The sequence below is a fragment of the Dama dama genome, chromosome 11, assembly GCF_033118175.1.
Source record: "Dama dama isolate Ldn47 chromosome 11, ASM3311817v1, whole genome shotgun sequence".
In the NCBI taxonomy this organism is placed as follows: Eukaryota; Metazoa; Chordata; class Mammalia; order Artiodactyla; family Cervidae; genus Dama; species Dama dama.
The window spans coordinates 93,489,307-93,516,719 of record NC_083691.1 but is presented as its reverse complement, the minus strand read 5'-3'; the positions used below and the strand labels follow the sequence as shown (position 1 = coordinate 93,516,719).

General features: G+C 48.5%; 1 protein-coding gene across 2 annotated transcripts in view; it reads right to left on the bottom strand.

Annotated features, from left to right (window-relative positions):
• FHL2 (four and a half LIM domains 2) overlaps positions 1 to 19,425 on the bottom strand; it is a 45,991-nt gene extending 26,566 nt beyond the window's left edge. The window contains exons 1-2 of one of the 2 annotated variants that reach the window (XM_061155832.1): positions 19,224 to 19,425; positions 16,104 to 16,138 (exon numbers count right to left, since the gene is read on the bottom strand). The gene's annotated coding sequence lies outside the window, so the exon portion shown is untranslated. The remainder of the gene's footprint in view (positions 1 to 16,103; positions 16,139 to 19,223) is intronic. The other variant, XM_061155835.1, reaches the window with a different exon arrangement.
• Positions 19,426 to 27,413: the final 7,988 nt, after the last annotated feature.

Below are 27,413 nucleotides of genomic sequence, written 5' to 3'. Positions count from 1 at the left end.
TTTAAGCCCTTACTTTTCAGAAATACTTTTGAGAAATCTTTACCCATGGAAAAAATACTATGTCAGGATTGTTTCAGAATAACTTGGGATGAGGGGGATAAGTAGGACCTAACTTATTTTTATATATATATAAAAAGTATACTATATATATATATAGTATGTATGAAATAGTATATATATATATATAGTATGTATATATATATAGTATATATATATAGTATATATATATAGTATATATATATATACTATATATATATATAGTATGTATGAAATAGTATCAGCCATAGATTAATGATAACCATTGAAAAGTGGTGGAGTGTGTGTAGAGGTCCATTGTACTTTTCTCTTTGCTTAATGAATGCCAGGAAGGATCATCAGAGGCTGCAGGTAGAGTGCTTTGGGGGACCCAGACATGGTGCCTTTAAAACAGGGTTTTGCCAGGTTTGCACAGACCTGGGACATGTATATGTCCTTTAAATAGATTTTGGACTAACAGACAGGTGGGAAAAAAAACAAAACAATTGCTGGCAAGCAGAGAGGTGAGTCGGGGCTTCCCAGGTGGCTCAGTGGGTAAAGAATCTGCCTACCAATGCAGGAGACTTAAGAGATGCGGGTTCAATCCCTGGCTTGGGAAGATCTCCTGGAGGAGATCTGCATGGCAGCCCACTCCAGTATTCTTGCCTGCAGAATCCCATGGATAGAGGAGTCTGTGGTGGGCTACAGTCCATAGAGTTGCAAACAGTCAGACATGCCTGAATCGACTGAGCACAGCATGCAGAGAGGTGAATGGATTGCTACGGAAAAGGGCTGGAAGCAGAGAAGAAATGATCCCAAAGGAAAGAAAGAAGCAGAGTGCTTCTGGGCCTAGAGTACAAATAGCTCCATCCATCACAGCCCAGCATTTCCTGCTCCAAGGCAGATCCAGAGGAGTTGCAGTGTGACATCCTCCTCTCACTGGATGTTAAGCCTCAGACAGAGCAGTTCCTCCTGACTTAGCAAGGCTCCCGGGGATTTGGGTCAGCCGCTCAAAGACGCAGGAACCAACCAATGATGCAAAGTTTGATCCTAGCGCTGCTTGTGGATCCAAGTCAGACATGTCTGGGAGCTTCACAGCAGCAGTCCCCAACCTTGCTGGCATCAGGGACCGATTTTGTGGAAGACAGTTTTGCCATGGACATCCAGGGTGGGGTTGGGGACCCCTGCTTTACATACTGACTGTTTGCACCCAGTAGGTCAGTTTATGGAAAGGGGAGTGTGGAGAAATGGGATGTGGAAATGCAAGCATCTTTCTTCCTAGCCAGAGGGTGGTCGGGATGGGGTGGGGCAGTGTCTATCTTTTGTGCCCACCTATGCTGTATGCTCAGTCCCATCCAGACTCTTTGCAACTCCCTGGACGGCAGCCCGCCAGGTTCCTCCGTCCAGGAGATTTCCCAGGCAAGAATACTGGAGTGGGATCCTCCAGGGGATCTTCCTGACCCAGGGATCGATCCCGAATCTCCTGTGGTGGCATGGGGATTCTTTACCACTGAGCCACCTGGGAGAGCTGAGCTTTTTCTGACCGACTGCCAGGCACAGGAGCAGCATGGGTCCTTCAGGAGTGAGCGGTGTGGAGCCACTGTAACCTGACCAGGTTCCTTCCATTTGCTCCACCAGCTCAGGGGCACCAGGTTACTTAACTGGGCTTCCCAGGTGGCTCGGTGATAAAGAATCCACCTGCCAATGCAGGAGACACGGGTTCAATCCCTGGGTGGGGAAGATCCCCTGGAGAAGGAAATGGTAATCCACTCCAGTGTTCTTGCCTGGAGAATCCCATGGACAGAGGAGCCTGTCGGGCTGCAGTCCATGGGGTCCCACAGAGTTGGACATGACTTAGCAACTGAAACAACAATAAAATTATTTATAATACACAGACAACATAAATAGTTGTAAATTCTACATAACTAGTTACCAGCCTGGCAAGTTCAGGTTTCGCTTTTGGGAACTTCCTGAGATTTCATTTATTTTTTTAAAGTATTTACCATCTGAGGTTGGTTGAATTTTCAGATGCTGAACCCATTGATAGGGGGCCAGCTGTATTCCCAGGACCTGACTGTAACACATGGCACATGGTAGGTGCTTATTAAATAAAGAATTTGAATTAATGGATGGATCATAGAAGAATTGTAATATGTGACATCTCTCATTTTGTAATTTGTTAGTTCATAGTATAGCAGATGGAATATTATAGAGACCAGAACACTAGCATCAGACCCCACTTTGAACCCCTGTCCTACCTGTGACCAGCTCTGTAGCCCCAAGCAAACACAAAACTCTAAACCTCAGTTTGCTCATGTGTAAGATAGACCGATGACATATTATTTGCAAAACTGTTGGGAAGATCCCTTGACACAGTGCACATAAACCACTTACCAGGAGTACACACTTGGGACACTGTAGGCCCTCAGTAAATGCTAGCTTTTATTCCATGGGTATAGGAGAGATGACTCCAGAATAAGAAGTGAATGTGAAGGTGGTTAAATGGTACACATTTTTTTTCACTTACAGTAAGTTCCCAACATACGAACTAATTCCATTCTGAGAGCATATTCCTAAGTCTAGTTTGCTTCTAAGTCCAACAAAGTTAGCCTAGGTACCCATGTAACATAATCGGCTATAGAGTACTGTACTGTCGTAGATTTGTAATACTCTTCACACAAATAATACATGAAAAGCACAAAAATAAAAGCATTTTTAACCTTATGGTTTAGTACTTTGAAAAGTACAGTAGTACCAGCTATATCACCACTGCTTTGATGCTTGCTTCCAGACATCCTGGGCTTCAAATAAGGACACCGTATGACTATTCTCTGGACAGTACCCAACGGTGAAGTGCACACAAGCACAGACCCTTGTAGAGGAGGCACGCACATGACAACGTACACCAGGCGTGCAAACCAAGTGACTGGACATGTGAACGCACGTTCACTTCTTTGAAAGTTCACAGTTTGGAGCTTTGTATGTAGGGGACTTATTGTGTGAGATAAATAAGTCCTGGGGATCTGATGTACAGCACAGTGACCATGGTTAACAACATTGTATGGTATACTTGAACATAACACAGTGCACGTAAGAGATGTAGGGACTTAAAAGTTCTTGTAGACAGAAACTTCGAAGTTCTGTTTACAAGAAAAAATGTGAGGCAAGGGATGTTAACTAAACTTACTGTGGTCATCACTTCACAATATATGCCAATATCAAATCACGCTGAAAGTAATATAAGGTTATATGTCAATTGTATCTCCACAAACAAAAATCAGGAAACAGACTTAATTCCTGTCAGAAGGAAGGTCAACAGTTTAGATCCTGCTTTCAAGATAAAAGACTGTCTTTTTGAGAGAACAATTCTCTGCTATAGACCTGAGTTGAGTGGTATAGAAGGACAAAATTAAGAAACTCCCTTTCCTGGGAGAGGGTTTCTGTGGCAATGCGGATGGGTAATTCAGCTTGCTCTCGGGTTTACTTCACTTCTCCTGAAGGCTTTGTGGGGCTGTTGTTGTGGTTAAGTTGCTCAGTCGTGTCCCACCCTTTGAGACTCCATAGACTGCAGCCCGCCAGGCTCCACTGTCCAGGGATTCTCCAGGCAAGGATACTGGAGTGGGTTGCCACTTCCTTCCCCAGAGAATCTTCCTGACCCAGGAATCAAACCCGCGTCTTCTGCATTGGCAGGCAGGTTCTTTACTGTTGAGCCAGCAGGGAAGCCCAGCCAGTGGTCCTCTGGGTGATCTGGAACCAGAAGCACTAGGATCACTGGAAACTTGGTGAAAGAAAACTTCTCAGGCGGGTTCTGTTTGAACAAGCCTCCAGCGATGCCGATGACTGCCCGTGCTTTGAGGTGAAACACTCACCAAGGACTCTTATCTCTGGTCTCAGTGATTTACCAGAGACTTCTATGGGGGGCGGGGAGCATCGACTAATCACAGACCAAGTCCAGGGACTCAGATCCAAGTTCAAGTACCACTTAGGCCAGCAGGCAGGGCTTGTGAAGGAAGTACAAGGTGTAAGCCTTACAGGCAAGGAGTTCCAGACGCATCTCGGTGATGCACACGCTGAAGCTGAGCTCTCTCCTCCCGACCGCTAGAGGAGGACCAGCTTCCCAGAGACTGGGCCCACTGCAGACCTCTGTGGCACCCACACCCTCACCTAACAGGAGGAGAGGGTTAGTCACCCTAAACCACCATCTCAACAGAGATCTTCAGAGTAGATTAAAGAGATATTTCTCACTGGCAGTTGGTTCCACCCACGGCAACCCGGGGCAGGAAGCTGCTGGATGATCTGCCCCTGAATCAGAGGTAATCATCTGTAATTGCCTCGTGGTTGGACAGGGAGTAAGTGTCTCAGAACTAAAGGCTGGCCATGCTCCCAGGAGGGGAGGGGAGGGGAGAAGGGAGGAGCAGGGAGGAAGAAGGAGAGGGGAGGGGAGCAGGCTCAGTGGCGGTTCAGGGCACTGGTGCTCCCTCTTCCTGAAATCACAGGAAACCCTCTCTGGGGCCTGGCCCCACAGGCAGGGTGGCACAGTGCCGGTGCCCCTGAGCTGGTGGAGCAAATGGAAGGAACCTGGTCAGGTTACAGTGGCTCCACACCGCTCACTCCTGAAGGACCCATGCTGCTCCTGTGCCTGGCAGTCGGTCAGAAAAAGCTTAGCTCTCCCAGGTGGCTCAGTGGTAAAGAATCCCCATGCCACCACAGGAGATTCGGGATCGATCCCTGGGTCAGGAAGATCCCCTGGAGGATCCCACTCCAGTATTCTTGCCTGGGAAATCTCCTGGACGGAGGAACCTGGCGGGCTGCCGTCCAGGGAGTTGCAAAGAGTCTGGATGGGACTGAGCATACAGCATAGGTGGGCACAAAAGATAGACACTGCCCCACCCCATCCCGACCACCCTCTGGCTAGGAAGAAAGATGCTTGCATTTCCACATCCCATTTCTCCACACTCCCCTTTCCATAAACTGACCTACTGGGTGCAAACAGTCAGTATGTAAAGCAGGGGTCCCCAACCCCACCCTGGATGTCCATGGCAAAACTGTCTTCCACAAAATCGGTCCCTGATGCCAGCAAGGTTGGGGACTGCTGCTGTGAAGCTCCCAGACATGTCTGACTTGGATCCACAAGCAGCGCTAGGATCAAACTTTGCATCATTGGTTGGTTCCTGCGTCTTTGAGCGGCTGACCCAAATCCCCGGGAGCCTTGCTAAGTCAGGAGGAACTGCTCTGTCTGAGGCTTAACATCCAGTGAGAGGAGGATGTCACACTGCAACTCCTCTGGATCTGCCTTGGAGCAGGAAATGCTGGGCTGTGATGGATGAAGCTATTTGTACTCTAGGCCCAGAAGCACTCTGCTTCTTTCTTTCCTTTGGGATCATTTCTTCTCTGCTTCCAGCCCTTTTCCGTAGCAATCCATTCACCTCTCTGCATGCTGTGCTCAGTCGATTCAGGCATGTCTGACTGTTTGCAACTCTATGGACTGTAGCCCACCACAGACTCCTCTATCCATGGGATTCTGCAGGCAAGAATACTGGAGTGGGCTGCCATGCAGATCTCCTCCAGGAGATCTTCCCAAGCCAGGGATTGAACCCGCATCTCTTAAGTCTCCTGCATTGGTAGGCAGATTCTTTACCCACTGAGCCACCTGGGAAGCCCCGACTCACCTCTCTGCTTGCCAGCAATTGTTTTGTTTTTTTTCCCACCTGTCTGTTAGTCCAAAATCTATTTAAAGGACATATACATGTCCCAGGTCTGTGCAAACCTGGCAAAACCCTGTTTTAAAGGCACCATGTCTGGGTCCCCCAAAGCACTCTACCTGCAGCCTCTGATTATCCTTCCTGGCATCCCTGCTAAGGGGACCCTTCATGCCTCACTTGTTTCTCAGAATGTCGATTTTAAACCACACTGAAATCACAATTGTTCTTTGTAAAGTAACTTTATGAGTCAACACTGCAACTTTAAAATCCCAAAGTTCTTTTGTGCTATTTCCGCCTAGATCAGGGTCATTAACAGAAAACCTGTGGTCTAGCCAGGAAGAGCCGGGTGCCAGGCCCTGGGGGGGTGGAGGTGGGTGAGCATGGGCAGGGCTCCAAGCCAGGAGCTCTGATGGAGTATGTGTGTATATGACCACAGGCAAGATACCTTCACTGGAAAGGACCCTGATGCTGGGAAAGATTGAGGGCAGGAGGAGAAGAGGGCAATAGAGGATGAGATGGTTGGATGGCATCATCAACTCAATGCACATGAACTTGGGCAAACTTCAGGAGACAGTGAAGGATAGGGAAGCCTGGCATGCTGCAGTCCATGGGGCTGCAGAGTCAGACATGACTGAGAGACTGAACAGCAAGAGACACTCTCAACCCCACCTGACCTGTGAGACAAGGAATGTACCACTCACTTCTTACCTTAAAGGGTTAATCGAGTTTTTCTTCAACTCATATTCATGTCTAACCAATAACTGAAAGATTTCTGTAATGTCTCCCATGGGTGGTTCTTCACCACTGTGCAAATGTGTGTATAACAAAGAATAGCATTTTAAGTTGATTTCTGTTCTTCTAAATAAAACAAGTTAAGGACTATTTTCCATCTCTTTCAGAAAGTGCTTTCACTCCGGACCTCAGAGCCATGGCAGGGCTTTCCAAAACAGCCAAGCTTCTTTCTACATCATTGCAACAGTAGACTGTTGAAAAACCAGGAAAAGACTTTATAAAACATCTGACCTTCAGCCTCTCCTCGAAGGGACTCTTTGTCCCCCAAAACATCTTTTAAAATTCTGGTCCAACCTTACTGCATAAACATTTTCGGAAACTTCTGTCCAGTTAGATGCCGAGCAATTACCCTGTAATCGCACAAGATTGGTCACACGCCTCCTGCAGGGATGGGCCAGGGCAAGTTACTGGCAGGTGTCCAAACGTTCATCTCACTGTCCTAGCATTCAAGGTGCTTCCCGCCCTCCCTCTCTCTCTTCCTTCCTTCTTTTCCTCCTTCCTTCCTTCCTTTCTTTGTTTCCCCTTCTTCTCAGCAGTTGAAGTTCTCTTTTCACCTGGAAGGTGGCCTTGCCACGCACAGGCTCCCTGACCTCGTTAAACTTTCATGGGCTCAACTCTATCTTCCTCCCCTTTTTTGGTGGTGCATCTATTTCCCTACATGGATATTGGGTCCCTCGAGACCCCAGGACTTTCTACAAGCAGTTGAAGGAAATGCTGAGAGTCAATGGATGTCCACTTGTTATCCCTGATTCATCATCACTGTTCAACACGTTTTCTTTTCTTTCTTGCTCCTTCTTTTTTCTTTTTTTGACTGCCGATGTGATGCCTGTTTGGCAGAGGAAGGTGAGATGGGTGTGGATTCAGATTCAGGGTCTGGGAGGATTCCTTTCTGCCTGAAACTCCAGGAGGGGAGGTGGTGTGAGGTGGGCCTTGCATCCAAGGTGATGCAGGGGAGCAGAGCAAGGGTGGGAGCCCGTGGTGGCTAGGCTGACTGTGGAGTCCCTCCTGGTGGGGCCAGGAAGCAGCTGGATGTGGTGGCAGGAAAGGCCTTGGGACCCAGTGAAGGGGCTGCAGGGGCCTCCTGTGATGGATGCATGAAGGGACAGTGTTGGCAAGACAGACAGACAGAAGTGAGGCAAGGAAGGTGGGAAGGTGGCAAGAGCAAGTGAAAGGAAGCCTCCACTGGGGAAGTGGGAGAGTGCTGCTTTAGCTGCTTCATTTTTTTTTAAGACTTTCTTTTTTTTTTTTTTTTTGATGTGGACAATTTTTAAAGCCTCTATTGAGTTTGTTACAATATTGCTTCTGTTTTATGTTTTGGTTTTCTGGACACAAGACATGTGGGATCTAGCTCCCCGACCAGGGATCAAACCAGCAGCCCCTGCCCTGAAAGGCGAAGTCTTAACCACCCAACTGCCAGGGAAGCCCCATAGCTGCTTCATTTCTGAGGGCAAATAAGGCCACTGTTCACAAGCGATGTCTGGAAATCAGGGTGGTTTCCGAGGATGAGATGGTTAGATAGTCTCACCGACTTAATAGACATGAATTTGAGCAAACTCCAGGAGATAGTTGAAGGACAGGGAAGCCTGGTGTGCTGCATCCCTGGGGTCACAAAGAGTCAGACACGACTTAGTGATTGAATAATCAAAAGACAATCTGAGGACAAAGCTGAAGTTACCCCAAATCTCCCCACACCTTAGCTTCACACTCAGCTCCAGCCTTTCCAAGCGAGCCCAGGACACTGTAAGCCCAGTGGGAGAGCAGCTGAGGAAAGAGAGAGGGCATCTACCAGCTTGGGGCGGCCTCAAGTTCATGGTGACTTACATATTTGTTGAATGAAATGGTTAATATAGTTGTGCCCAGGACTAACCAGGTTAGTTCACACTTGGTTTGCGCTTACAGAGACCTATTTAGGAAGCTAATAAATCATGTGATACTAATTCTGAACTGCCAATGGAGGACTCTTTGTCCCAGAAAGAGGAGGCAGAGAGGGGATGAAAGATCCACCCTGAAGCATCCCAGTTCCATCTGACCTCCCCTGGGGTCCGGAGCCGCCTGGAAGAGCCCCACCATGCTTTTCCAATGAGCAGATGATGCAGCTCAGGTCTTTCCTCTGCCAAGAGGACAAGCCGACTCCTGTTCGGCTTGTGAATGACCGTTTAAAAATTTGTGAAGGGTCCTGGAATTTGGCACTGCTTCGATATTAAAAGCTCAGATGACATCCTCCTCAGAGTCATTGGATTGAAGGTGGGGGGAGGCAAGAGGAAGTGATTGAGCAGGAACTTGTTGTTTGCCGAGTGAGTCATCCTCAGCAAGCCACTGAGATGAATAAAGCCCGGGCTATCGCTCCCAGAGCCCAAAGTACAGTGTGACTGGAAGGGAGGGTGCCAGCATGGTAGAGATGAAATCCCAACGCAATCCCATCTGGGTTAAGATACAGGAAGCATATCCCACCCCTGGGTACACATTCAAAAGAGGCGAAAGCAGAGTATAAAGAAACACTTGCATGTTTATAGCAGCAGAATTCCTAACAGCCAAGAGATGGGAGCAACTCAAAGATCACAGTGCTCAGTGGCTCAGTTGTGTCTCTTTGCTGAGCCCATGGACTGTAGCCCGCCAGGCTCCTCTGTCCATGGGATTCTCCAGGCAAGCATACTAGAGTGGGTTGCCATTTTCTCCTCTGAGTATTCACCAGTGGATGAATACATAAACCAAATATGGTCTATACAAACAGTGGAAGATTATCCAGTCTTGAAAAGGAAGAGAATTCTGTTCATCAAAAGCTACAACACAGACGAACCTTGAGGATGTTGCCGTGCAGACATGCGCGCTCAGTCCTGTCCGACTCTCTGCGACCCCATGGAGGGGAGCCTGCCAGGCTCCTCTGTTCATGGGATTTCCCAGGCAAGAATAATGGAGTGGGTTGCCACTTCCTCCTCCAGGGGATCTTCCTGACCCAGGGATTGAATCTGTGTCTGCTGCATCTCCTGCATTAACAGGAGGATTCTTTACCATGGATCCACTGGGGAAACCCTTAAGAACATTATGCTCAGTGAAATAAGCCAGTCACAAAAGGACAAAGGCTGAATGATTCTATTTATAGGAGGGATCTACAATATTCAAATTTATAGAGGCAGGAAGTAGACGGTGGATGTCGGGGGTTGGGGAGAGAAGGGACAAAGAGTTGTTTAATGAATATAGAGTTTCAGTTTTGCAAGAAGAAAATGTTCTGCAGCTCTGTTGTACAACAATGTGAATATACCTAACACTACAACAGTACACTTATAACCAAAGATGGTTAAGAAAAATTACAGAAAAGTGCATTCATAGAAAGTGATGAGAACATAAAAGTCCCTTAGCCCAAACTGAGGGTCTGTGATGGCTAATTTTATGTGTCAAGTTGGTGGGACCACAGGCTGCCCAGATATTCAGTTAAATATTATTCTGGGTGGTTTTGGATGCAATGAGTATAGGAACCTGTAGAGTCAATCAGCTTGCACTCCCTGTGGGGGACAGATCCCATCTTACTGGTAGATACCATCAGACCGACTGAAGGTCTGCAGAGAACAAAAAGGCTGCCTCTGCCCTGAGGAGGAGATAATTCTTTTTGCGTGATGACCTTCAGTCCTGCGGCATCAGTATTCATCTTGCTTTTGTACCAGACCTGAAACACAGGCTCTCTTGGGGTGTAATCTGTCAATTCACTCTGTGGGGCTGGGAACTTCTCAGGCTCCGTAAGCACATGAATCTTTTTTTTTCTTCCAATAATAAATCCCTGGAGATTTATTTCTGGAGAATGCTGACAGACTGACTGCCCAAGACACGGCCCTGGGAAGACCTCTGGAGGAAACGTCATTGGATCTGAGTCTTGACAGTGGGGCACGAGGTGGCCAGCTGGCTGACAAGAATGGGGCACCAAGGTCCCCGTGGCATGGCAAGCATGACACAGCCAGGGAAGAGGCTGGGCATGCAGGCGGGCTGTGGGAATCTCCAGTGTCACCTCAGGGAGTTTTATCCTGGGGGTGAGGGTTTCCCACTTAGGTCTGTAGACAGCAGTGTCAACAGGGCCTCACATAAGACACACACCAGCGAGCTCTCAAGGCTGAGGTCAGAGAGGGCTGGTCCTTCCCAGGTTAAATGAGTTTCCAGCTGGCAATCACAGCTGCCTCTGCAGACTAGACTGAACCTGGAGATGGCAGAGGAACCGCTTTTCACTACACCAAGTCCCCCACATATAACCTTCAAGTTGAGAATTTTCAAAGATGTGAATATGTGTTCACATGTCCAGTCGCATAAGTTAGTTCACACGTCTGGTGTATGTTGTCACATGCGTGCCTCCTCTACAAGTGGTTATGCTAGGATCATGGCATTCCAGTCCCATCACTTCATGGCAAATACATGGGGCAACAGTGGAAACAGTGACAGACTTTATTTTCTTGAGCTTCAAAATCACTGCAGATCGTGCCTGCAGCCACGAAATTAAAAGATGCTTGCTTCTGAGAAGAAAAGCTATGACAAACCTAGTTCAGTTCCGTTCAGTCACTCAGTCATGTCTGACTCTTTGCAACCCCATGAACCGCAGCACACCAGGCCTCCCTGTCCATCACCAACTCCCAGAGTTCACCCAAACCCATGTCCATTGAGTCAATGATGCCATCCAACCATCTCATCCTCTGTTGTCCCCTTCTCCTCCTGCCCTCAATCTTTCTCAGCATCAGGGTCTTTTCAAATGAGTCAGCTCTTCCCATCAGGTGGCCAAAGTATTGGAGTTTCAGCTTCAACATCAGTTCTTCCAATGAACACCCAGGACTGATCTCCTTTAGGATGGACTGGTTGGATCTCCTTGCAGTCCAAGGGACTCTCAAGAGTCTTCTCCAACACCACAGTTCAAAAGCATCAATTGTTTGGCGCTCAGCTTTCTTTATAGTCCAACTCTCACATCCATAAATGACTACTGGAAAAACCATAGCCTTGACTAGATGGACCTTTGTTGACAAAGTAACATCTCTGCTTTTTAGTATGCTGTCTAGGTTGGTCATAACTTTCCTTCCAAAGAGTAAGTGTCTTTTAATTTCATGGGTGCAATCACCATCTGCAGTGATTTTGGAGCCCCCCAAAATAAAGTCAGCCACTGTTTCCACTGTTTGCCCATCTATTTGCCATGAAGTGATGGGACCAGATGCCATGACAAACTTAGACAGCACATTAAAAAGCAGTGACATCACTTTGCTGACAAAAGTCTGTCTAGTCAAAACTATGGGTTTTCCAGTAGTCATGTATGGATGTGAGAGTTGGACCATAAAGAAGGCTGAGCAGCAAAGAATTAATTCTTCTGAACTGTGGTGTTGGAGAAGACTCTTGAGAGACCCTTGGACTGCAAGGAGATCCAACCAGTCCTTCCTAAAGGAAAACAGTCCTGATGGTTCATTGGAAGGACTGATGTTGAAGCTGAAACTCCAATACTTTGGCCACCTGATGCGAAGAGCTGACTCATTGGAAAAAACTCTGATGCTGGGAAAGATTGAGGGCAGGAGGAGAAGGGGACAACAGAGAACAAGATGGCTGGATGGCATCACCGACTTGATGGACATGAGTTTGAGCAAGCTCTGGGAGATGGTGAAGGACAGGGAAGCCTGGCATGCTGTAGTCCATGGGGTTGCAAAGACTCAGACATGACTGAGCAACTGAACAGCAAATAGAGTACAATAGTATGACATCTACATTTCAAGCCCAGGATATCCAGAACAAGTATAGAAGTAGCAGTGGTAACTGGTACTACTGTACTTTTAGAGGTATTGGACTATAAGATTAAAGATACTTCCCTTATTTTTTGTGTTTGCTTTTTAATGTATTATTTGTCTGAAAAGTATTATGAATCTATTATAGTACAGTATTTTGTAGCAGATTTTGTTAATTGGGTACCTAGGCTAACTTCTTCGAACTTGAGGAGCAAACTGAACTTACAAACGCACTCTTAGAACTCGTTCGTTGCAGGGGATTTACCGTATTCCTCCTTTTGTACCTTTCGAATTTTGCAACCATGTTCATTGATATCTACTCAATAAAATAGAATAATGAATTAAAATTCCTCTTATCAGAGCAAAGACAACTGAAATGGTCTTTAAAGAATAAAATTTATTAATGTCTTTAAAGAGAGAAAGAAGGATTCCCTGGTGACTCAGTGATAAAGAATCCACCTGCCAATGCAGGAGACAGAGGTTTGATCCCTGATCGGGGAAGATCCCACATACCATGGAGCAACTAAGCCGGTGCTCCACAACTATTGATCCTGTGCTTTAAAGCCCGTGCTCTGCAATAGGAGAAGCCACCAAAGAGACAACCTGCTCACTGCAACTAGGGTACCCCCACTTCTGCACCTAGAGAAAAGCCCATGCAGCAATGAAGACCTAGCATAGCTAAAAATAAATAACATAAATATTTTTTTTTTAAAAAAAAAGAGAAAGTGATTCCACAACAGGCAGTGGAATAATCTGTTTGCAAGAACAAAAACTGTCTGTGAAAACCGTATTAGTCTGTGTTGGGAAAATGAGGTTGATGAGCTTTTGTTCCTAAAATAGATCACAACAACGAAAAGTAGTCACTGAAGCAAATTCCTTAAAGGCACAAGAGATTCCAGCTCCCCTGAAGGATTCCTCTGTGGTCTTCACCCCAAATGAAGCAGCAGGGGTCACTGGCAATAAGGATACATCCTGTACAGTCCCGTTATCTAGATTATTTAAGCCAAAACATGTGCTTCTGACAAAGTGCCTCACATGACAGGGGTAGGTGAGGGACATTAAGGGAGCTGAAACTCCATGTGCGCAATCATATTCAATCAATTTCAAGTTTAATTAAGCCAGTTATCCTCATCCTTTGTTCTCAGACGCCTTCACTCACTCTAATATTACTCAGGATCCCAAAGGAGAGCTTCTGTTTCTGTGAGTGAGTCCTACACCTTTTTTTTTTTTTTACTACATTAAAAATTAAAATAGAGAAACAAAAAATTAATTCATTTAAAAATTACAAAGAGACTTTGTAATTTACCACTGGTAAATTACCACTGGTGGTCCAGTGGTAAGACTTCACTTTCCAGATGAAGGGGAGAGAGGGAGGGATAGTTAGGGAGTTTGGGAAGCATGTACACATAGCTATATTTAAAAGGAATAACCAGCAAGTTCCTACTGTATAGCACAGGGCACTCTGCTCAATGTTATGTGGCAGCCTGGATGCGAGGGGAGTTTGGGGGAGAGTGGATACATGTGTTTGTATGGCTGAGTCCCTTTGCTGTCCACCTGAAACTATCATGACATTGTTAATCAGCCATAGCCAATATAAAATAAAAAGTTAAAAAAATAAAATAGATAGCCAAGACGGACTTACTGCACAGCAAAAAAAAAAAAAAAGTATTTTTGCAAATCTCCTTCTTGTATCAGTCTTAATCGAAGACAGCTGGGCGGCTAGGGGATCTCATACCTGCTTCTACATTTCATCTTTTGAGAGATGTGTTTCACACAGATATATTGTTGGAAAAGAGAGCTGTTGCATAGCCATCTTAGGTACTTGTCAACATACATTTTTACTTCTGAATTTCCCCTGTGGCTCAATGGTAAAAAAATCCACCTGCCAATGCAGGAAATGCAGGAGACACGGGTTCAGTCTCTGGGTCAGAAGATCCCCTGCATGAGGAAATGGCAACCCACTCTGGTAGTCTTGCCTGGGAAATCCCATGGACAGAGGAGCCTGGTGGGCTACAATCCACTGGGTCCCAGAGTGGACATGATTGAGAAGCAACACAACACAATGATGAGCACGCACATCATTGGTGAGAATAACAAACTATAGCTAATTCCCTGCTTTCCCAAGTTAGTGTTAAGATGGATGTGGAGATGAAGGTTACGTGTGGACACGTGCGGGAATGGCTGGGGCTGGTATACATGGATAGCGCTGCTTCTCAGAGAAGATAAAGCATGGAGGAAGCAAAACTTAGCCGTGAACCCTGGGTCATGGACAAGGACAGACTATTTCCTTTCCTCAGTCTCCTCATGTTTTGATTCACTTTTTCATTACAGGATGATAGCTCTACGTTAGACATGAATCTACAGTCACTTAAAAGCATCAAGACAATTTATAAAATTTTTCTACCAATTTTCTTTTGCCCAACAGATGTGACTTGTCTCTGACAACAGAATGCCCCAGATGAAAGAAATCTCAGTGAAATTAAATATGGTCTGCAGTTTAAGATGGCCATCAAATTATGTTTTGAGGGTGATTTTTGTGTCCTCTTTATTTGATGATTGATTGAGACAACAATTGTCTGGATCAGTTATTCTATGGGTTGCATTGACCAAGATACCAACATCTTTGCAGTCTGCCTGTTTTTCATGTGACCTCCACTCAGTAGACACTATGTTCCCCAGGTGGCTGGGGAACTATGGTGAGGTCTTCCGTAGCAGAGCTCAATTTTTCTCTGTCACTTCTTGCCCTTTATCTGCAGTTTATATGGGCCAGATCCAGGCAGTGGTGTCCCTGAGCCCCTCTTCCCTGCCCTTCTCTGATCTTTGCCCCCAGAGGAGTAAAGACACTTCTATATTTTGCCACAGAACTAGCTAGTTCCCAGAACTGGGCTTCCTTGTGGCTCAGACAGTTAAGAATCAGCCTGACATATAGGAGACTCAGATTCAGCCTCTGGGTCAGGAAGATCCCCTGGAGTAGGAAACGACAACCCATCACAGTGTTCTTGCCTGGAGAATCCCACGGACTAGTTTGGCAGGCCACAGTTCATGGGGTCGCATGGACATGACTGAGCGACTTGACACTTTCACTTTCCAGGTAGTTCCCGAGACCTGGATGCTAGGAAAGCCCAGGATAGCAAAAGGGCTCCAACACAGGCCATGGGGCCGCTCATACTGGACACAGGAGCTCAACTGTCAGCTATTCAGAAGCCACGTGAAGATCTCAAAAACATATTTCGTGACACTTGACAAATATAACTCTCTGCAGTTTAGAGGAGAAGAGAGGAAGTGCTTGCTGAGCCTTGGGGTGTGTCCACCGTATTTCTGCAGGGGGGTTGCTTGCCTCCATGTCCCGCACCTCTGGGGAGAGGGCTGCTTCCTCTTTAGCAGAAGGGCCCCACCGTCCCACCATCGGCTCTTCCATTGTGGATACTGTGTCCTACCGTCTGCATTGGTCAAAGCCCCCTGGGTTTTGGAAATAGACATTCTCTAGTTCCATCAGGAAGAGGGAGGGGGATTTCCTTGCCTTCTGAAAGGTGACACACTCTCTGTCTTGGCCACTTACCACCATCCCCAGCCCCACCCTGAAAAATCAGTATTCATTTTTGAGATAGAAAACCAGTAGCAAGGTTTCCCTGGTGGTAAAGAATCTGTATGCCAATGCAGGAGACCCGGGTATGATCCCTGGTCTGGGAAGGGACACCGTGGAGCAACTGAGCCCATGCACCCCAACTCCTGAGCCGGTGCTCTAGAGCCCAGGACTCATAGTTGCCAAAGCCCATGAGCCCTAGAGCCCGTGCTCCGAAACAAGAGAAGTCACTGCAATGAGACGTCCACAACACAACCAAGAGCAGCCCCAACTCACCACATTGAGAGAAAAGCCGGTGCAGCAACGAAGACCTGGAACAGCCCAAAATAAATAAATAAATAAAGTCATAAAAAAAGAAAAGCAATTGCACCTAAGTCACCTAAACCAAGAAACAAAGCTCCATAACTCAAGGCAAGAGTAACCAAAATCAGAATGAGAAACACATGGCCAAGAATGAAAGCAGCACGTCTGTTAAAATACCTTGGCAGCTTGTTTCTCTCTCCTCCAAGACATCCTGCTCCCTTCAGCTCTGCACCCCCTCTTCTCCCTTCCCCTGGCCAGCAGTCACACAAAAGGCAGGCTTTGATGTGGGGGTAACCCATGAGCATACCCCCCACCCCCGCGCCGCCCGCCCTCCCCCGCCCCCGGCCCTTCTGCCCAAATTACAGGAAGAGGCTGGAAGCCCAGCTCGGCTGCAGAGATCCTGAAACAAGGCCTAAGGGGCCGGGTCCTCAGGCTGCGTGTTTTAACTTATTTGGGGGCATAGAAGGGAAGTGAATTATGCAGTGGGGAGGGAGACGCTGCAGGGGAAGGGTGGGGTCTCACTCCCCCAGAGCTGTACCCACACGGCCCTTCCCCCTTGGGGAAACGGCCCAGGTTGCCGTGTTTTGTTTTGGTTTTGGTTGCCTTTCCCCTTTTCCATGAAGACTCCCATTTGTAGAGCTGACCAGGAGGGAAGGCATTTCATCAGCTCCTGCCTGAAGGACGGCACGAAGCCCTGTACATAGAGGGGGCTGTTTGAGAGGGGTTCACATGAGTCGGTAAAGATTCAGGAGAAAAGAAATCTGTCTCCAAGCCTTCGTTGTTGTTCAGCCGCTCAGTCGTATCCTGCTCTACGTGACTCCATGGACCGCAGCACGCCAGGCTCCCCTGTCCTTCACTAGCCCCTGGAGTTTGCTCAAACTCTTGTCCAGTGGGTTGGTGATGTTATCCAATCATCTCATTCTCTGTTACCCCCTTCTCCTCCTGCCCTCAGTCTTTCCCAGCATCAGGATCTTTTCCAATGAGGAGAAGAGAATTTAAAATCAGTGCATTTTGGACATCTATCTTTAAATATGAAGTGTTTTAGGGACCAGTAGGAGTGTTTTGGGCTTCCCTGGGCGCTCAATGGTAAAGAATCCATGTGCAGTGCAGGAGCCACGGGAGACATGGTTCGATTCCTGGCATAGGGAAGATCCCCTGGAGGAGGGTACAGCGACCCACTCCAGTATTCTTGCCTGCAGAATCCCATGGACAGAAGCGCCTGGCGGGCTGCAGTCCATAGGGTTGCAAAGAGTTGGACATGACTGAAGTGACTTAGCATGCATATACATACACAGGAGTATTTTAGGCACTCTTAAGAGTCCGTTGGACAGCAAGGAGATCAAACCAGTTGATCCTAAAGGAAATCAACCTTGAATATTCACTGGAAGGACTGATGCTGAAGCTCCAGTGCTTTGGCCACCTCATGGGAAGAACCAACTCATTGGAAAAGACTCTGATGCTGGGAAAGATTGAAGGCAAAAGGAGAAGGGATGTGACAGAGGATTAAATGGTTAGATAGCATCACCGACTCAATGGATGAATTTGAACAAACTCCAGGGAAGAGTGGGAGACAGACGATCCTAGCCTGCTACAGTCCATGAGGTCACAGAGTCAGACATGACTTAGCAACTGAACAACAACTACAGGAAGTGTGTAGGTGCCTGTGTGGGGCTGAAGGAAGCAGAGAGAAATGTGAGGCCCAGCCTCAGGGACCCCAGCTCATCAGAAACACTAACAGGATGACGAAATCCAAATTTTCAAAATGTCCTCAAAGACAGGTGAGACAAGGGTGAGCAGTCATGGTACACTTTATGGGAAAGTATGCAGCTTTGCATGAAAGTGCGACATTAATATTTCCTTAATATTAAAAAGGGGCTCCACAGTGCAATCATTTGAGTTGATTAGTTGGCTACTCCATGAAAAACAGAAGATTTTTATCATAGAATGGATCCCAAAATGTAATCTACTTTATTACAATTCATCTTGTTGTTATAAACCCAACAATAAAATAAGATTCAAATAGCATTCATCAAGAAACAAACAATAAATCTAAAAGAATCTGCCTGCAGTACAGGGTTTGATCCCTGGGTTGGGAAAATCCCCTGGAGGAGGGAATAACAACCCACTCCAGTATTCTTGCCTGGGAAATCCCTGGACAGAGGAGCCTGGTGGGTTACTGTCCATGGGGCCGCGTAGAGTAGGGCATGACTGAGTGGCTAACACTTTCACTTTTCACATGAGTTAAAGTAGCATTAGCCCAATAACACAGATATCCATTTCTCTTTTGACCTCAGAATTATTTTTAAATAATTGAGCTCAATTCTTTTTTTTTTTTTTTAAGCTGGACTTGATAAAATGCCCTGCTCAGGGTCTGGCTAGAGGATGTTTATACCTGTTATACCTTTTATCAGGTATGTGTCACTCTATCAGTATTAACATTATCCTGCAGTTGTCCCGGTCATTAGAACATTACTAAGTACTATGCCTTTTGCCTGTATTCCACTCTGGAAATTAGTGAGTTATTAATGCATTTCTTTTTGAAAGCACACCACAGCGATCTGTACTCTGAACCATCAGCCATAAGCAGTCATCTTTTATACACACCCTGCCCCAGCGTAATCAGACTCATCAGTAACTGGCCTTTCTACCCCAGGCCATCCGAAAAGTCAGGGAGAAACAGCTCAAGGGCACTGTGGTTTTTCCCCCTTTCAATGTTGATTTAATAATTTCTTTTCTTTTTCTTCCCCCCATTCCCCCCTCTTTTTTTTTTTAAATTTCTGGTGTTCAAAACTCAGTGCAAATTCCTGATTCTCACTGAGAAACCGTGAGATGCAGGAGGCACAGCGGTGCTCCCGTGTTCTCTATGTCCCCGTGGGTCCCTCCTGCAGCTCTGGGAACGGCTGGAGCTTTGCTGCAGGGGAGCCAGCTCCCCCTGCCTGTCCTCTGGGCCGCTGCTTGGGGTCTGCAGTCCACAGGGCCAGCAAGCTCCCTCCCGGGGCTGGGACACACCCCTGCACGGCTAGGGTGTAGGCTGTACACACACAGAGGAAGGATTGTGAGGGAGGGGACAGAGGAGAGAACCGGGCACCTTACCTGTCTTGTTTCTGCCTTCCAGCCCGACCAGGGTGGGGGACAGGAGCCGGGGGCCACCAGCCTGTGGGTTTGCCCCAATGTGCAGGCAGCAGCCGGCCAGCTGGGCTATAAATAAGGCCAGTCTAGCGCACAGGAGATAAGAACCCAGCCCCTGGCTCCTGCAAGCCTTTTAAGGTATGCAAATTAAAGGAGCCTCAGCCCCTGGATGAGAGGGACTGCCAGCTCCCCATCTGGCCCTCCAGCCTCAAGGACACCCCAGGCTTGGCACATACTGATGCAGCGGGAGAGGCAGGAGAACCAGAGCACCAGGAAGCAATCTCCCTGTGTCCAACAAGTGGCAGAGCCTCCGAGGCCCCCAGGCGGTGAGCCCCTTGGGCCAGGGGGCTGTTGCTGAGACCCAGGAGCCAGAGGAAGCTCCCCCAGCACACACAGCCCTCTGTGGTCCCCACGGGTTTTCAGCTGATCATTCCCCATCCCCCTGCCATTCCATCCCTAATTTTAAGGGCGTTTGTTTGGGTGAAGATTCTGGGAAGACCAGGGATGGGTCTAATCAACCCTGGGCATCCGGGAAGCTTGGAATGGATACATTTACAGAAAATCCTGGCCCCAACCTCTCCACCCCAGGCTAATGGAGCCTCGAGTCATTTTCTCTAAAGAAAATGAAATCTTATGAGAGTCTTTCAAAATAATATGTTGGAAGAGAGGGAGAAGATTAATTTGGGGGAGCAGCCATGTCTGATTCATCCCTAAATCTCTTACTCATTGAATTTTTTCCTAAATGCATTTCATCCGAGGACCACTGTCTGTGTGAGGGCAGAGGTCCCAGGTCTGGGAGTTTATTCTATGAAGGGAACCATGGATGTGAACAGAGATGCAGCGAAAAGGACATTTCTTTCTTTTAAAAATATTTTTCGATGTGGGCCATTTTTAAAGTCAAGTTTCTCAGATGACACTAGTAGTAAAGAATCTGCCTGTCAAGGCAGGAAATGCAAGAGACTAGGGTTCGATCCCTGGGTGGGGAAGATTCACTGGAGGAGGGCATCGCAACCCACCCTAGTATTCTTGCCTGGGAAATCCATGAACAGAGGGGCCTGGTGGGCTATAGTCCATAGGGTCGCACAACAGTGGACATGACTGAAGTGACTTAAGCACACATATTTTAAAGTCTTTGTTGAATTCGTTACAATATTGTGTCTGTTTTATGTTTTGTTTTTTTGGCTGCAAGACATGTGTTACTGTAGCCCCCTTATTAGGGATCAAACCTGCATCTCCTGCATTGGAAAGTGTGTATCTTAATTGCTGCCCAGGGAAGTCCTAAGGGCACATTTCTTGCAGTTCGTTTCATAACTGGGGAAAGCTGGAAGCAAGCTGAATCACTAAAAACAGAGGGCTGGTTATACAAGGAAAAGTAAGTCCATAAAGGAAACACATGGCAAACTTCAGAGAGGCTGTGGAAGAGGGGTTAATGATGGAGAAAGAGTGTACGATCACCGGTATTAAGCAGGCAGCCACCTGAAGGGGAACACGGGGTATTGGCAGTAACAGGCTGCATTCACTCGTCCACCCGCTTCTGAAAGGATGTGCGCCGGATGGGAAAACACGGCTACGTCTGGATGGTGGAATTATGATTGATTTTACTTTCTTCTTTGGCTTATGCGCCATCTCTAAATTGTTTACAAATGGTCTCATATTGCTTTTATAGTAAGAACTTTAACTTCGTTTAAAATCTGAATTTCTGAGAATGAGAAGAGAGCTTGCTGCACCTCTACGTTAAGGAACCACGTTTATTTTAGAATTACGGAATTCCTCAGGGTCTCCCCAGCCTCTGGAGAGACCTCCATAGCACTCAGCAACTCTTCATGTTGATGCCAACTAGGTGATGTAGCAAGACCGAGAGGCCCCCAGAGCCCCCACCAAGGCCAAGGTAGGCAAGTCAGCAGGAGAGAGAAAAGAAAACAAAAACACTAAGAGAAAGAGCAGCTCGAACATACGAATGTGTATGTAACGGGGGTGATGGAGAAAACCCATAGCCCAGGTCAGGACAAAGGCGCCTCGTGCCTTTTATCTGTAGGGTTTTTATGCCTGCTGACAACTTTCTCGGTTACGTGTTTGACCTCCACACCTGTGTGGGTAGAGCACATTTCAGTGCTGCGTGTAATGGGTAAGGGGCGTCCCCTCCCAGGGGTCGCGGTACAGAGGGACCCCACCCTCTGAAACTTTCTTTTCTAGATGCAGAGACCAGAGCGGTCTGCCCCCGCTGTAAACAGGACCTGGTCTGAGGCACAGAATATGCTGTGTGCTCTGCTAAGTCACTTCAGTCACGTCTGTCTCTTTGGGACCCCGTGGACCGTAGCCCACCAGGCTTCTCCGTCCATGGAGTTCTCCAGATAAGAATACCACAGTGGGTTGCCATCTCCTCCTCCAGGGAATCTTCCGGACACAGTGAGTGAACCTGCGTCTCCTGCACTGGCCGGTGGTTTTTTTTTTTTAACTTTTTATTATTTATTATTATTATTATTTTTTACCACTAGCCACCTGGGAAGCCCTCAGGCACAGACTGGGTGGTTTCAAAGAGCTAGGTTGAGGAACTTGCCTGGTTGTCCAGTGGCTAAGACTCCAGGCTCCCAATGCAGGAGACCCAGGTTTGATCCCTGGTTAGGGAACTAGACCCTGCATGCCGCAACTAAGACCTGGAGAAGCAAAAAAAAAAGCTCTGTGTCAAGTCACTGATACAAGAGGGGGCCTATACAGATTTCCCCAAGGCCAGAGCCTGGAGGCTGAGTAAGCCTCCAGACCGTTCCAAGCCCAAGTCTTGCTAGGACAGTCCCTCTAAAGCCTCCCTGCCTCTGACTTCAGTGCAACTCATGGGTTCAGGAGAGAAGGGGTGCCTCCAGTCTCAGGCCAGTTTCCCAAACATGGGAAGAGCTCAGAGCAGGGTGGGGGTGCAGGGGGACCTGTCTTGAAGGAAGCAGACCTGAGGTGCCCACGGGCATGCATCCTCTGTAAGCGCTGGTTTAAGACTCTTCCCTGGGCTCCAGGACGCACCCGGCAGCGTCCGGGTGTTGGCTCCCTCCTCTCAGGGGCACCCGGCCCTGAAGGGAGAGAGGTGGGCTGGGACAGACCTTGTCCCCTGGAGCAGACACACGTGGGGGCTTTGGCCCAGGATGCTGGGCTGTGGCCAGGACTGGGGGTGCAGGGAGACACATTCAATGTTGACGAGGTACCACTGCACTTCCGCAACATCACAGAGAAAGGCTGGCCGGCCTTTCTTGGTCCAGTTTTCAAAAACTCAGGGACCAAAACTGAAGGACACCTCGGTCTGGGACAAACACTCTGATTCATCCGTTATCTGTGTATTGAGCCCTGCCCCCTGCTCCCCGACCCCAGGGACCAAGACAGCAGGGGCATGGATGGAGACCCTCTTCCCAGGACGTCCAGGACTTTGTCCCTGGTCACCTGAACTGCCAGCATTCTGGCTGTCAGGCCCTCTGCCCATGAGGTCATGAAATCTCCTTGTTCATTCATCTGTACTATTCATTTTTAAAAAAATATTTGTTGAGCTTTTTCCATGTGTCAAGCACTGAGATGGATCTGGGGCCTCAGCCCTCACGTCAAGGCTCTTAAAGATCTCTTGGGTGCTGTTGCCACAGCCCGAGCCTCTGACCTTGAACCTGGAGCATCTTTCTCTGCTGGTCATAGTCGAAGCCATGTCCAGCAGGGCCGCCACTGTCACCTTTTCATGGGATCGCTGCCCTAGGGAGGGCAGCCTTCACCCTTTTGTGGCCCTGGCTGCTCCTGGAACTTGCCAGGGCTGAGTTTTGTAAGAGGTATGGGCACCTCCCTCAGCTGCCTGAGTGCAGCCAAGGGGCCCCCCTGCTGGGGCTGGAAGTCACTGGGGCCCACCCAGCCTGATTGCTGCTGGAACGGCCTTTCCCTCCATGGCCTCTTGGAGTGGGAAAGCACGGGGCCTGATGTACCTGCTCCTAGCAGGAGGGAGATTGTCTTTTCTGCCCCAGACAGATTTTCCCTGGTTGGATTAGTGGATTTCAAGATGATGGAATATGAGCTAACCAGGCAGCCAGAGAAGGGCAGGCAGAGGGCATGAGGAGGAGAGCCTAGTGGTGAGGCCAGCAGGCACAGAGAGCAGCTTCATGGAGGAGCGGAGGAACAGCATCAGCTCCTGAGTTGGGCCATGCAGGGCGGCTGATGAAGCTCATCTCCTGCTGAGGGAGCCATGAGGACAAGCCCGGCATTTGCCGTGTGTCCTCGTCTGCTCCAAGCACTAGGGCTGAAATCTCTCTATAAACATTCCTTCCGCACTTCCCAGAACAAGAAACAGGCAGGAATGGCTGCGTCACCGTTCAGTAGTGTAAATATGGCTGGAAACAGCTCTGGAAAATTTCAACCTGAAAAACAGCATCAGCATTTGTTGGGAGTGAGAAAATCCAGGCATCTCTCCTTTGGCACTTGGCTTCTGAGCTAGTTTGGGTGTTGAAATGAACCAAATTATGGAGTGGGGAAGCTAAGTCAGTGATGGTGGGGTCTTGGGGTCCTGGTCGCTACTGAAAGTGCAGGAAGAAAGCTCAGGTGTGTCTAGGACAGGGCTAAGCTCTCCTCATTTAAGAACCCTGGGTTCAATCCATCACTCTGCTGCAAGTCACACTCCAATGCCACACCAGGTGCTACCCAAGTCAGGGGGCATCATTCCTCCAGCTGCACGTACTGTGGACGCTGATGTCCTCTCCTCCAAGCTCTGGCTCAATCGCTCAGTCACGTCTCTTTGCGACCCTGTGGACCGAAACCCTCCAGGCTCCTCTGTCCATGGGATTTCCCAGACAAGAATACTGGAGTGGGTTGCCATTTCCTCCTCCAGAAGATCTTCCTGACCCAGAGACAGAATCTGTGTCTCCTGCATTGCAGGCAGGTTCTTTACCACCGTGCCAAACTTTCTCCTCTAAAAGCCCCTAGCAAACCTGCTCTTACCATCTTCATCCACAACAGTTCACCTTGTTGATAGTAGTGCTGAGATTCTCTGCCTAAGCTTCTCCTCTGCCTTTGTTCTCTGGCTTGGTTGGGTTTGGCCAGCGGAGAGCGGAAGACAGGAGGGTGAGGTCAGGTCCCATGGTTGGCTGTGTCCATCTGGGGACACCCACAGCACCTTTGGCCCCTCTCGGGGCTCTGGTGCCAATCCCTTCTTGTGAACTTTGAGGGCTGAGGGTGTGAAGACTCCTACAGTCACCAGCTCCAAGATCCTCAACCACCCTTACTGGTTCCCCTCTCCACCCACACCTTTGGAGAAAGAACCTTTGGCAGAATCGGCTTCCCAGGTGGCTCAGACAGTAAAGAATCTGCCCGCATCGCCGCAGAGGCAGGTTCAATCCCAGAGAGGGAAGATCCCCTGGAGAAGAGAATGGCAACCCACTCCAGTATTCTCGCCTGGAAAATCCCATGGACAGAGGAGCCTGGCGGGGATGGCAAAGAGTCAGACAGAACTGAGGAACTGCACTTTAACTTTCACTCCTCCAGTTACCTGGATCAGGTGCAGCCTCTCTGCAGCTTGGACCCAGACAGGCACAGAAAGTATCTTCATTAGCAGATAGAGGGAGGGGGGGTCCCCTGTCCCCCAGCCCATGGTGCTGTGAATGAAGGGACAGCTGGGGTGTTGTGAGGCGCTCACGTCCAAGAATGGACTGCCTCGCCCACGACTCAGGGCCACACAGGCCTGCAGGCTCTGGAGCAGCAAAGGTCAGAAGAGAGCTCAGAGCTTCTGTGGGAGAACCTCCTGCTGTGTTGTGGGAGTGGGTGCCCGAGGTCCTCATTAAATTGCTTTATGGGAAGTCAAGCAATATTTCCTGCACGGCTGTGTTTCTAGACCAAGATGTACACCTGCTGAAATGACAATGCCACCTGCCATTTCACGCGCTGTCTGCAGACACCAGGCACTATCCATGTGCGGGAGTGTGCCTTGGAGGCCATGTCCACGAGCCTCACGGTCCTGCTGCTGAAAGCCAGGCTGCCCATCCCTTCCCCCCAGGGGAAGCCTGGGGAAACGCCAGTGTTCTGACTGTGTAGGCCCTCACTCTTCGCCTGCCTCATCTTCCTCTGAGGGGCTATGGGCAAACCCGGCTCGGCCCCAGAGAAAGAGGGGCCTCCACCAGCAGCAGGTTCCCAGGCACCAGCGGAGTGCCTGGAAGCTCTCTGTCTGCTTGAGTGCCACTCGCTGTCCCCAAGGGGGTGACATTTGAAGCCAGACCAATGAGGAAACGGAGAAGACAGAGAAAGAGGAGATCCTCTGCAGGTGGGGCTCCCTCCCACCTCCCAGGCCTGCCCCTCAGTTCTGCTCTCTCCCACGTTCAGGAAAGCTGAAACTGAAGAGCAGAGACAGGAAGCAATCACTCACCTGGAGCTTCCTGCTACATCAGAGGAGAGGCACGCCGCATTCCTTCCCCCTGTGGCTGAACTGTTTACCAAGTCTGCGTGGATCGCCCTCCTGATCGCTGCTCCATCTGCACGGAGCCAAGCAGGCCCACCTTCCTCAGGACCAGAGGAGCATTGCCTGACTGTGAATGGCCAAAGTGCCCACCTGATGTGAGCAAGAGTGTTTCAGGAGTCACGCGAGGCACAGTCCTCACGATTCACACTGTACCTGCAGGGTCATTTCAGAATGTCCTAAATGCCTGGAATTATGGACTGGTATAAGTTCAGGAGGAAAGCCACAAGGTGGGGACGTCCCTGGTGGTCCAGGGCTTAACACTTCACCTTCCAAAGCAGGAGGTGCAGATTCGATTCCTGAGTTAAGATCCCAAGTCTTGAAGCCAAAAAACCAACACATAAAACAGAAGCAATATTGTAACAAATCCAATAAAGATTTTTTTTTAAATCTTAAGGTAGATACATTTTAAAATGTGAGGCTTTTTATTGCAGTAGAACATACATAACACACAATCAGGTGGTGTGGTGGTAAAGAATCTGCCAGCCATTGCAGAAGATGAGGGTTTGATCCCTGGGTTGGGAAGATTCCCTGGAGCAGGAAATGGCAACCCACTCCAGTATTGCCTGGAGAATCCCATGGATGGAGGACCTGGTGGGCTACAGTCCATGGGGCGGCAAAGAGTCAGACACAACTGAGTGGCTGAGCACATACGTAACATACAATCAGCCAGTCTAACCATTTTAAACCATTTTAAATGGACAGCTCAGTGGCATTAAGTACATTCATGTTACTGTGCAGCCATCCCCACCATCCAGCCTCATAACTGGTCACCTTTCCTAATGGAAGCTCTGCACCTATTAACTCCCTCTTCCCTCCTCCCCCCAGCCCCTGGCAAACAGCATTCTGCTTAGGTACCTCGGTAAGCGGAATTTTATGCAGGATTTGTCCTTTTGCTCCGAGCTAAAGGGAACAAAACTGTTTCCCCTTTATGCTCTCGCATTTCACTTCCGGCACCAAATGTTTTCTTTAGCCCTCATCAACCAGTTCTCCATTGCTCTGTGGACACCAGCTGAGTGTCCTACGAGTCACATGCGTTCTGACACCGTCCTGCTGGACGTGGTGTCAGATCACACAGGCGAAGGGCTCAGGCCGCCAAGGCCACCCCGGTTTCAGCAACATCCCTCTGACTTTTCCCATGACCACCTCCCTTGGCTCTGTGGTTTGTTAGGATGGCAAACACTTTCCTCATGTTTACCTGTTTAACATGAAGGACAGACTTCAGGAGCAGCCAGAGAGAAGAGATACGTGGGCAGGGTGTGGGTGGGTGGGGCACGGACCTGACGTGAGCAATCCCAGGTGCACCACCCTCCAACTCTCACCAGGCAGACACATTTTAAAAGGCGAGTATTTTTATTGCAGTAGAATACACATAACATGCAATCAGATGGTGTGGTAGTAAAGAATCCATTCTTTACCTCCGTGTTTGGAGGAGGTAAAGAACCCCCGTGTTCTCTAAACCCCCTCCCTCTGAGAAGTAAAATGGAATTTTAATTGATGGAAGAAGCAGTGGGTTTTCTGGAGGCTTTATCGATTGTGCAATCGATTGGAGTGCAATCGATTAAGTCAATGACTGCAGGAGAGATAAACTCAATATCTCCTTCTCTGAGGTCGGGAGTAGGACTGAAAGTGCCAAACCCTAATCACAGGACTGGTTCTCTTGGCAACAAGCAGCCCGCATCCTTAGGGGCTTTCCAGAA